Source organism: Gavialis gangeticus, unplaced genomic scaffold (genome assembly GCF_001723915.1).
Source record: "Gavialis gangeticus isolate Ggan-Ray unplaced genomic scaffold, GavGan_comp1, whole genome shotgun sequence".
Lineage (NCBI taxonomy): Eukaryota > Metazoa > Chordata > Crocodylia > Gavialidae > Gavialis > Gavialis gangeticus.
In genome coordinates this window covers 114,091,183-114,102,042 of record NW_017729025.1, presented here as the reverse complement: position 1 = coordinate 114,102,042, position 10,860 = coordinate 114,091,183, and the positions used below count along the sequence as shown (strand labels likewise).

The 10,860-nt window shown below is 39.5% G+C and overlaps 1 long non-coding RNA gene across 1 annotated transcript; it reads left to right on the top strand.

Moving 5' to 3' along the window:
• The first annotated feature begins 543 nt into the window (after positions 1–543).
• On the top strand, positions 544–9,256 carry LOC109298998. The gene is made up of 2 exons (XR_002097745.1): positions 544–630; positions 8,087–9,256. It is a non-coding gene; the product is annotated as an uncharacterized LOC109298998 (long non-coding RNA).
• The last annotated feature ends 1,604 nt before the right edge of the window (positions 9,257–10,860 follow it).

Sequence of the window (10,860 nt, the reverse complement as noted above, 5' to 3'; positions counted from 1 at the left end):
CCCAATAAACACACTTTTTTCCTGCTTGGAGTTGTTAGTAAATACAGCACCACCCCCTTCCTTATTTCTCTCAACCCATCACTCCAAAATAGCATAACATTAACAAGGACAATTAAATTGTTTTGGCTGTGGCACAGCAATTTGACTACGAAGTCCTTGTTGTTCAGGGAAAAAATGTTCCAAAGTAGATTTCACTTGGTATGCTGCAAGCATTTCTACGGCCCCTGTCAAAGGGCTCAGAGAAAACCTTCCTTCCTTCCTCTCTTTGTCTCTTAGCTGCACTGCTGAGACATTTGAGGGTTACAGTTGTTTTCTGAATGAAACTTGAGCCGCAGCCACATGCAAAGAAATGAATTTATAGCTATTCAACTCTTTTGCTATCATAAGATCCTTAAAGTCAACACAGAACCAAGGAGGGAAGCCTGTGGGCTATTGGAAGTAACCACAGCTCTAGTACAAGAATGATACAATTATACCAGAACCCTCATATGGTCTGTTTAAAAAAAGTCACGTCATTCCCTATTTGAGAGAGAGAGGTTCAACAAGGTATGAGACTGGAGGCAAAAATCATTCACAGCAGAAACAGAGGCCTCACACAGATCCTGTGGGTGTATCCAAAACGTCTGATTGGTGAGTCCCAGAAAAGACTTAGCCAATGAGTTTGCTAGAAAGCTTGACCATTCATGAAAGCCAGCATGGCACTGTTTTGCTTAAAGAACAGGAAGTGGGATGGGGGGAGAAGGGGCTGTCTGTTATCACTTTCCATCAAGGTTTCCACTGTAGCTAAGCAAAACTCTGAACTTTACATTCTAACTTCATTTACTCAAGACATCAAAAAGCCTTGCTCTTGAAATATTTTTGGAATACTGCTAAAGCACAGTTTAATTTTAGGGGGCCACTTGTTTGTATATTGGAAATCAAACTCTGTCTTTTTCAGTATGCTCTTGCCATGAAGTCATTTTTTGTGCTGATTGAAATCATCTGTTTTCAGTTCTCTGACAAATTAATTGAACTTTCCTCTGACTCAGGGGCCTTCTGACTTTTGAAGCAGATTTTGTCTACATGCCATCTCCCAGACGAACACAATTTAATTTTCTAGGCTTTAAATGAACTTTACGTTTCCAGAAAGCCAATGAAAGAAGCATTTGTTCTGGTGATAGCATTTCAGCTTTTCCAAATATGGCACAAGAATAGAGGCTTATAAAATGTTTATTTTACTGCAACTGATAACTAACTCCAAAATGTGTTAGATCCTGTGATCCACAGTGATGATAATGTCTCCAGTTCTGAGCTGCTTTTATTCAAGTGTATTAAAAAGTATTTGCTAAATGAATGAGAGAGCGGCTGTAAATACTGAACTGTGACAGTATCATGCCCAGGTCATTTTGTTGTGTTGATAAAACAGCCACTATTGAAGGGCTAGAATTCCAGTTCAGTTCCAACTTACACAGATGAGCTTAAACTGCCTAGTCCAGTATGGGTCTTCACTTTATCTAAGTAAGTTTGGGACATTTGGATCCAGTATTTTCATTCAGGCTACCCTCTGGTCTGAACTGTATTCTATCACTCATCCCTTGCACAAGTGTTTTACAACACTTGAACTGCTCCAAATTTTGCCTTTGGATTGAAGAATGTGACTGCACCGAAGTCCATGGGAGCGGTACAAGTATATCCAAAGGCACAATTTCACACAGAGAGTAACTAATGTCAGAAAAGACAAGAAAATAACAGGTTTCCAAACTGCTGCACAATCATTGAAAATTCAGCCTGAGTCACTTCCTTGTTCAGCATAACATACGTACTTTTCTTCCTCTCATGTTCTTATAGCACAATTACAGAATTTTCCAGTGTCTGACATATAATATAGCCTGGTACATAGCCCTGGCAAAGACTTCTATGATGCACAGCTCCCTTGGGACCTAGCAGATCAGCAGACCAACCAAGTTCCATGGTCTACATTTCACCACAGCCACGTGTGCCCAGATGTTAAAGCAATCCCACTTCCACATATTGCATTTTGACCTGTTGACTCTTATTTGAAGGTGATTTAAACTCCAAGCTGACCAATCCTTCTCTGTGCCTTTAGCAGGGTGTCTGGTGACATTTATGTGCATTTTGATGTCCTCATTAAGGGTGTTGAGTTGTGTGAGCCACATTTCCAATTGTGTAGCCAACGATGCTTTTTTTGAGCAGATCTGCTGAGGCTAGGAAGCTTTTCTGCGATTTCAGGTGGCTAACAGCTGCAGTGTGGCCACAGAGTGTGTCTTTGTTGTCTTTGACCTGTCATGATCATTCTGTTTTGTTTGCAACTATTCTCTTGATGTCCAGTGGAGTGATTCCAGGAAGCACATACAAGCTGTTTGTATTTTCTGGTTTTACACAGCCTGAAATGCAATTACACTCAAAGAATACATGCTCTGAATGGATGTCTTTGAATCATATCTGGCACTGTTACTGTCAAAGGCCCCAATTCAGAAAAATACCAAAATAGGCACTTAACTTTGAGCATGTGCTTAAAAGCCTTGTTGAATAGAGATGGATCTAAGATAATGCTTAGAGTTATACAAATGCTTTGTTGAACTGGAACCAAGGAGAATTTACTATTCCTCTATGTCAGTCGTGCTCAACCCCCAGCCTGTGGGCCAGATCTGGCTCAGAGAGCCATGCCATCAGACCTCTGGGGTTGTTCAGAGGTCCAAAAATGTAGTGGTGGAAGATAGGTAGCAGCAGTGGCTCCTCTCCTTCTGACAAATGTCCAGAACTGTGGAGAGCCCTGCAGGCCAGATAGCATGCTAGAAGTGTCATGGGGCCCCAATCCTGGGGAGTGGGACTAAGGGGACTGCATGAGGCCTTACTCTGGCATGCAGGATCTGATCCGGCCAGCTTTACCAAAATGTTGAGCACCACTGGTCTGTGTCCATATTGTCTATCTGAAAGTCTACCACTACCATAATAACTCAGAGACTCAGATTCGTTAATGAAATTATCTTAAAAAGCATTGTGTGTGGTATGGAAGGATGATTTATCTATTGTATACATAAAGTAAAACTGATAAATAGATAAGTTAAATGACTTACTCAAGGTCACTGAGAACTAGTGGCACAAATGGGTATTAAACCCAAATTTCCTGCATCTCAGTCCTATGCTTTAACCACACTGACTATAGCTGTCAGGGATTTGTGAATTATCAGCAAAAGTACCAGGTAGATTTTGACTGCAGAGCTTTTTATCTTGCGCTGACTCAAAACCATTTCTACTGATTTTTTTTTAGTCAATTAATTATTTCCATTTAAAGACAGTTTGGAGGCACTGAATTAATTGAAAATCCCATATCCAATAAAGTATTAAAGAAGAATTAAAACAAAGACACAAAAATTGCACTAAATGATAATCACAGGTAAATGAAGTGTCAACACAAAACCTCAGACCCAAACATTCCCAAATGTCACAGAAATATATCAACATAACCAGGTTTGTAGTCTGACATTCGCTTCTTTCTAAAGAATTGGACAGACTGCTTCTGGATGCCTCTTAACTTTGATGAAGTCTCTGATCCCTACATGGGAGTTTTGCAGTCTGGACTCTTTCTTAAGTTTTACTTTATACTGTTAGAATGTGCATGGCTGGCAGTTAGAAAAATCATCTTTTGACTTGCAAACAGAGCACAGTCTCAACAAAGCCCTATTTAATGCCACTTTTCCAGTGCAAGAGGATGATTTTGGAACCCTTCAGCATCACTTTAGCAAGCACTCCATTTTCAGAGACCAACGTTAGCATCTAAGTTTAACTTCAATCTCAGAATTGTTAGGGCTTTCAAGAAGATTGCCATAAAATTTCTCAGTAGAATGATATATCTTAGAATGCTGAATGGTTTGCAATCTACTCACATAATAATGTTGATAATGATATTCAGTTTCTTTGCTTAAGCTTTCCTGTATTTATTATGCAAGCCTAAGAAGCAAAAACGAAGCTAGAGATTGGACATGGAATCTGCAGCTGTTCAAACTTTTTACTATCCGACCACAATAGTTACTAAGGCACATTGAAACTTTCTGTTGTGAGTGTACTATTAACACTTCAGGGTTGTGAAGCAACATGAAAAACAGTCACTGTTTCAGGCTTTTTCAGAAGTATCTTGGAAAGGGATGCATATATGCTTCTGGACCGTCCCCCCGTCCCTCTCCATTATATCCCATTTAGTTCAGTAGTGTAAAATAAAACCTCATTAGATGATATTGCATTATTATGTTATATATTCTAACTATGAGTTATTAAGACATTTTACTGTATTACAGCCATTCCCAGGTAATGCCATTCTTATATATTTTTTCAACCAAAACTACCACTGATTTCAAAATTCCCATTGAAATCAAGACGACTTGCCTCACCAGGGATGGAGTGAAGAGCCCAGAGAATGGCCATTAAGTTACTGTGCATTTTAAGGCAGAGATGGGGAGTTATTTAGGCAATCCTGAAGATTCTGGTGACTAAGGCTTAAGTAAGATACCATCCTTATAAGAATTTATGTCATGTGAAAGCACGTTCAACAGAGGCAACTTTATTTTACTGGTCTATAAGTGTTTTTGCTTCCTAAAGCCCAGGCCATGTGTGACTGTCAGAACAAGAGACTGTATCGCTGAATACAGATGTTAATGTTTAAAAAGAGGTCTTTTAGGTTGTTCTTTAAAATACAGGTCCTTAATTATTTTCTTCATGTGCTGTCTACCCTGATCTCCCCTAGTTCCCCCATACAGTGGGGGTAGAGGTGGGGAGGGGAATAGAGCTGTGCAGGGATAGTGAGGAAGGGGAGGCAGCTGAACCAAACTGGAGTGAAATTTGAGTGCTTCAAACATGCGTCTCTCCATGACCTTAGATTCCAACTTGTAGATAGGGAGTGTAAGTTGGTCATCAGACCACCTGGAGAATTACATGGCAGTGGAGGCCTACAGTGCTGGGAAGAAATGCCAGTGAAGTTGGCCACAAATGATCATTTTTCCTTGGCACACACTGGAGAAAAAAGACTCATACTTAGTCCACCTGGCAAGTTAAATAGAGCTGGGGAGTAAAGCCAAGCCACAAGAAGAGTAAAACACAAAAAATAAAGCCCTAAAAGGCCTGTCCTTGATAACACCTAACACACTGTACAACAATAACTATTTTAATCTGTGAGCCATATTTCAGTGTGCTTTTGTGCCTGTGGGGTAAGCATAATGGATAGGAATGAAATGGCATAGCAATAAAGTAAATTCACCCTATCATGGTATGCAGAATTTGGTCCTATTTTGCCGTTGAGTATGTACATGCAATCAGTTCTTGTATCACTGTAAGCATTTGGCTCTCATAAGCACCAGAGGTAGAGAAAATCACCCCCCCTGGAGTCAAATCCAGTTTAATGTCCTTATTATGAAATTGTCCACTGAGTTCAATATGGCTATGCATGTGAGTGAGGCAAGTACAACCTGTCATGTAGAACATCTTATGGCGGCTGTTAAAAGTGTGAATATGTGATTATCACATCTGGCACTGGCACAGCTTTAGCAAATTGTCATGGGTTTTCATCTAAAATGAGCAACATGCTCTTAGGGCTAGATAGGATGATATATTAGAAGAACTCAGGAAACATTTACCTGGTTTCTTAAGTAGAATTTCTCCTAAGCTGTCCTCACACCCCTTTTATTTTAGTTTTTGCCAAAATTCCTGCAAATAAAGTTTTGTTAAGAAAGGAGCAAATTTTTGACTAGCAGGTAAGCTTCATTTAATCATGGACCACAATATATTTTGTTGTGAAAAATAATTTCTTTTAGGCAGAAGCAGAAGTAATTAGTATAAAGTTCCAGCCAATCAGAAACCAAAACAATACCATGTGACTTACATTACCAGTCTTAACTAGGAGATTGTGATGCTTGAGGCAATGCTTGCAACGCATTTTTCACAAATAACACCTAGAGTGAAAAATGCTCCCATGTTGCATTTTGAATAGCAAATTTAGAAAAGTCCTGTCTGTTCACAAGCAATTTATGAGCAAGAAAAAGGACTGCATTTGCTAAATGCTTTGTTGCAAATGATATGCCTAGATTTTTTACCTTAGCAAGTACAGCTAATCATGCTATCATACTATGCAATGCAAAAATGATTCAATTGTGAGATTCATTGATTCCACAGTTTCAAAGGATATTTTTTGTCTGGAGGTATTTTGATGATGCATTGTGTCAGTTAAACTTTTTAGAAAACAGAAGTCACTTCTTTACAGGAACTTACCAGCGGTCCGTTCAGCTAAACCACAAATACTTGATATTTGAATACAAACTGATGTCAGCTTTGACTTGGTGAGTTTTAAAACTACGGTGAAGGAATTTTTTTGATTAAAACAATAACTGACCTGAAATTGCTCCTAAGACTGTATGTGAATGGCCTTTTTTGTTGTTCTGAAATGTCCTGTGACCTGTCCCCCAGCCACTATTTTTTTTTTCATTTCCGTGCACCTCTGCACTTCCAAGTTCTGGCCAGGAGGAAAAGCAGAAGTAATAAAATATCACAAGAAATGCTATTCTTGTGATACTTCCGGTATACTGGAAGCAGCAAGAACAGGAAATCTCATGAGAAAGCTTGTTCTTTCATAATTTTTAGTCCGAGTGACTCAGTTCATAAAAATTTAATAAGTATCCTCTAGACATGGCAGCTATTTATCTGAACTACCCGGTGAGGTCTGCAGAATCTTGGGGATATTCATTTACTGTCAGCTCATGGCACCCTAACTGTGCATTGCTAGGCTTTATAGTTCTCTAATATAAAAGGAAGACAGCACCCTGGATGTAACACTCCAGCAGCTAGAAGTCTGCACATTCTTCACAAGAGTCCAGCATGCTTTAAAATCCCAGCACTTCTGTCTCCAGATGTAAACAAATAATATGAATGACTTTCATGAAGAAAAATCCCGCCCTGCTTCATGACTATGAGAGCTCTGACCATAGTACAAGAAAAAGAGGGCATGAGTCCAGACTCCCCACCCCTGCCATGAGTGTACAGTCACTTCATGCTGCACAGCTGTGCTCTGAGAGATCTCCCCGTGCCCGGTGGGCTGAGACTGCTACGGGCTGGAGCCAGTGGATGCATGACTAAGCATTTGCCCTGCAGTGGAAAGTTTCAGGGATGACCCAAGGAAACCATCAAGACATGAACATAAGAAACGATAGCCATAGGATTTCATTCAAATAACCCTTGTCCTCCCTTTCCTGCTATTTCCTCCACATTGTTTTTGCTCGTATCTATCCTGTCTTGTCTAAAATACAGCCTGTTTTAGACAGATGAATGGGGCAGGATTTTTCTTTTTTTATTTGACTCTGAAGCATATATCTTGCTTTGGGGGACATCATACATGAGATTTTAGTAAGGGCCAGTGTATGCAAATTGATAACAAATTTATTCTCTGTCCTGGGATTTTAATAATACAATTCCTGTGGGTGAAACATAGCTACAGCCTGTTCCAAAGTCCATTAAAATCAAGGTGAGTATTTCCACTGACTTCAGCAGGCATAGGATCAAGCCCACTGTGACTTAAAACCTCTCCCAAATGTTTTGCAGAAGCTGTGCCGTTTAGCTTTAAGATGGACACACACGCTGTCAAAGATGATGACTCAGATGTAAACTCTTCCTGCAGTGTCGCTCTTGAGAACAAATGTCTTCCCTCTCAGTAACTGATTCAATATTTCTGGCTCTGCAGCTGCAATACCAGATTGCATTTTCAGTATTCCTTTGGCAATTTAAAGACCTTGTTGCAATCATCTGCTTCAACATATAGAGCATTTTCTGCCTGATTATGGGGTGCTGCCATTCTTTGTTTCCCGCACATGCATTCAGGATGCAGGTTTCTAATGATGTGCGACACTTGGGGTATTCGGAGATGGAATGTAACCACTTGAAACTGTTTGGTTTGTCACTTTTGGATTTGCTACATAAGGATATGTTAATACAAACGGGCCTGTTTATAATATTCATCAGACAGTGGAAGAAATTCCTCTAATGTCTGTATAATGCAGTGAGCAGACTTCTTGATTATTAACATACTGATTGTGTATCCTTATTTCAGATGTGAACTCAGCAATGGGGAGAGCTGGAGGAAGAAAAATATGAGACGCATGACGCATTTGGGATTCAGTCAGTGAAATATTTACACAGTTAGATCGTGGTTTTATGTAATATTTTCCTTTGGGGTAGTATTTGGAGAACCAGCTGAATTTTAGGTTCTTACCCAAATCAAGCCACACCTCTGAACATTGAAACAACCAGGATGGGTCAGGAAATGAGAGTAACATGACTTCACCCACCTCCTTCAATTTTTTAAAACTCTTGAAGTGCTTTTGATATGGGACTCAGGCATTCTCACACCCAGATCCCACCCTCACCTCCTTCAGCTCAGCATTTAAGCACATGCTTAACTTTAAATGCTTTGGAACAAAGCCTGTACTTCCGTGCTTTTCTGGCTCTTAAAGTATAAGCTATGTATGCTGAACGTATGAACTACGATGCTCTCAACGTTTTGAGCATCACCCTTTATACTGATAACCACCAGTTCTTTATTGCCAATGAACAATGATGATGGCTGCAGAGCAAGAAATTTGAAATGTTTGCATTGTTTAATCACTCCTGAAAACACAAGTCTCAGCAATCAGCATGCTTAATGTTTCTTGCCAGAAGTCACTTTAGTGGGTATTGGTTGCTGTATCCCGTCACCAGTTAGTTGCCAGCTTACAATACTTTCACTTATTTAATAATATACATTTTTGATGCCTTAGTCATAGGAAAAGAAGCAAATATTTTTTGTATTACTCAGTGTTTTCATCCCCTGGGTCTTATCTCCTGTTTTAATTTACTGTTTGTTATTTTATGAAGGAGCTTTCACTTTTGCTTAGTTTCAGAGCCCACCCTGGATATCCCCTGGATAGGCTGAAGTACATTAGATATGACATTAACTAGCATTAATGTGGAAATTTAGAATCCAAATAGAACTTGTACTGCTGCCCAATAATGAGTCATTGTCCTTTTTCTCTTTTTAGCCAACAGCAGATTCAGAAGCTGTGAGACAGTTTCCTGCAGATAAGAGATAAATCGAAGGGAAACCTGGCAAAAAGATGATGGTCAAGCTGCAAGATATCATTTCCTCCAAAGCCCCTACATACTAATTAACCATTCCAAGCATATTTTCAACAACATTTAGGGATTTCCTCGTCAAAATAAACTTCCTTCTATGTTATCTTCATTTTTGACATCTGGTAATACAGTTTGCTATAGGAGTGAGGGTTAAAAATTCCTAACACTGGTTATATATATCTATATGTGTGTACACACAGACAGACACACACATACACACACCACATGATTGAAGTTTTGCCAGTGTAGGAATCTTAGTGCCTGATCCAAATGCTTTTGTAGTCAATGACAGCTTTTGTGTTAACTTCAAATAAGTAGCAGGATCGAGCCTTTATCCTGCATCCAGATTGTTTCACTTATGTCTTATGACTTGTTTATAACAAATTACAGATGGGCTTGAAGTTCTAAGTATTTGGATTGGAGGTTTTGCTTTGGGCCCATCCCTTTAATTTACTACTTATTCCAATCCTGCCTTTTAAAGGGAAAATATCACCAGAATGAAAATGTCTGCAACCTTCTCATTTCCTTCCCCTTAAATTTTTCTCCTTTAGAAGCTGATTTCTTAACTGCACAATTAGTGTTAAAGTTGCCATTGAATGCAAAGTTGTCATACCTGATTTGCAATCTTTTCTGTTTAAAGTGCTATCAATTATTTTCTAACTAGATGCTCCTATGGGATCAGCTGTCACTAAGAGCAAATTTGAACACAATAGGTTGCTTCCTATTTCCAAAAGAATCTGAAGATTGTCAAGACTTGACAGGCAGCTCCAGTTTTAAGATGAAGCGGATAAGTTAGGTTTCCCTATTAGGCACTTTTGAAGAGAACAAGATAAAGAAAGCATTGTTTCTGGGGAGGGGTGCAAAGAGTGCAAATTTGAACTTATTAAGAATAAACTGGAAGTGCTTTGTGGCACAAAACCCAGCAAATTTGCACTGCATTTGATATTACAAATGCCTGTGCTGCTTTTCAAGCATTTTATGTGTCCCTGCCCTTAAATACATTTGTTTTCATAATTACGTTTTAAAAAACTTGAATGAAGTATACTAGAAAAAAAAGGAATATCTTTCAGTGAAAGCATTCTATACACATGTGCTTGTACATATACATATTCAAAAAGAGTTGATTTTTTAAACCAAACTTGTACTTGGTCAGCTACAGGTTAAGTTTATTTCTAGTATAATTTTGCTGACTCTAGAAAACTTACATATTACCATGGTAAAATATATCATGCATTCAATGGCAACTTTAACATTAATTGTGCAGTTAAGAAATCAGCTTCTAAAGGAGAAAAATTGAAGGGGAAGGAAATGAGAATGTTGCAGACATTTTCATGGCAACTACTCTGTTTACATTTGCACAAAACATGGACTAATACTAAATGTCATGGACATTATGAACATGTCTACAGGAGACAAGTTACTGTGCATTAGCATAGTTTACTGCCCATTAACAGCACATGTCTCCCTGCCCTGCCCACCCTGCCTGCACTGCCCTGGCCCTGGGTTCCCCCACAAAGCATTCAGGGAGGTGGGAGACAGTGCAGAACTTTATTAAGCAGCCTGTTCTCCCACAGTTAGGCAGGCATGGGGCTCTCACATGGTGAGGAATGCGTCAATGCCGGCAGCGATGTCCTCCTCAGCTGTAAGGGGCAGGGATGTGTAGTGCAGCCACAGACAGCCCTCCAGGCAGCAGCAGAGGTTTTGGGGTAGCCC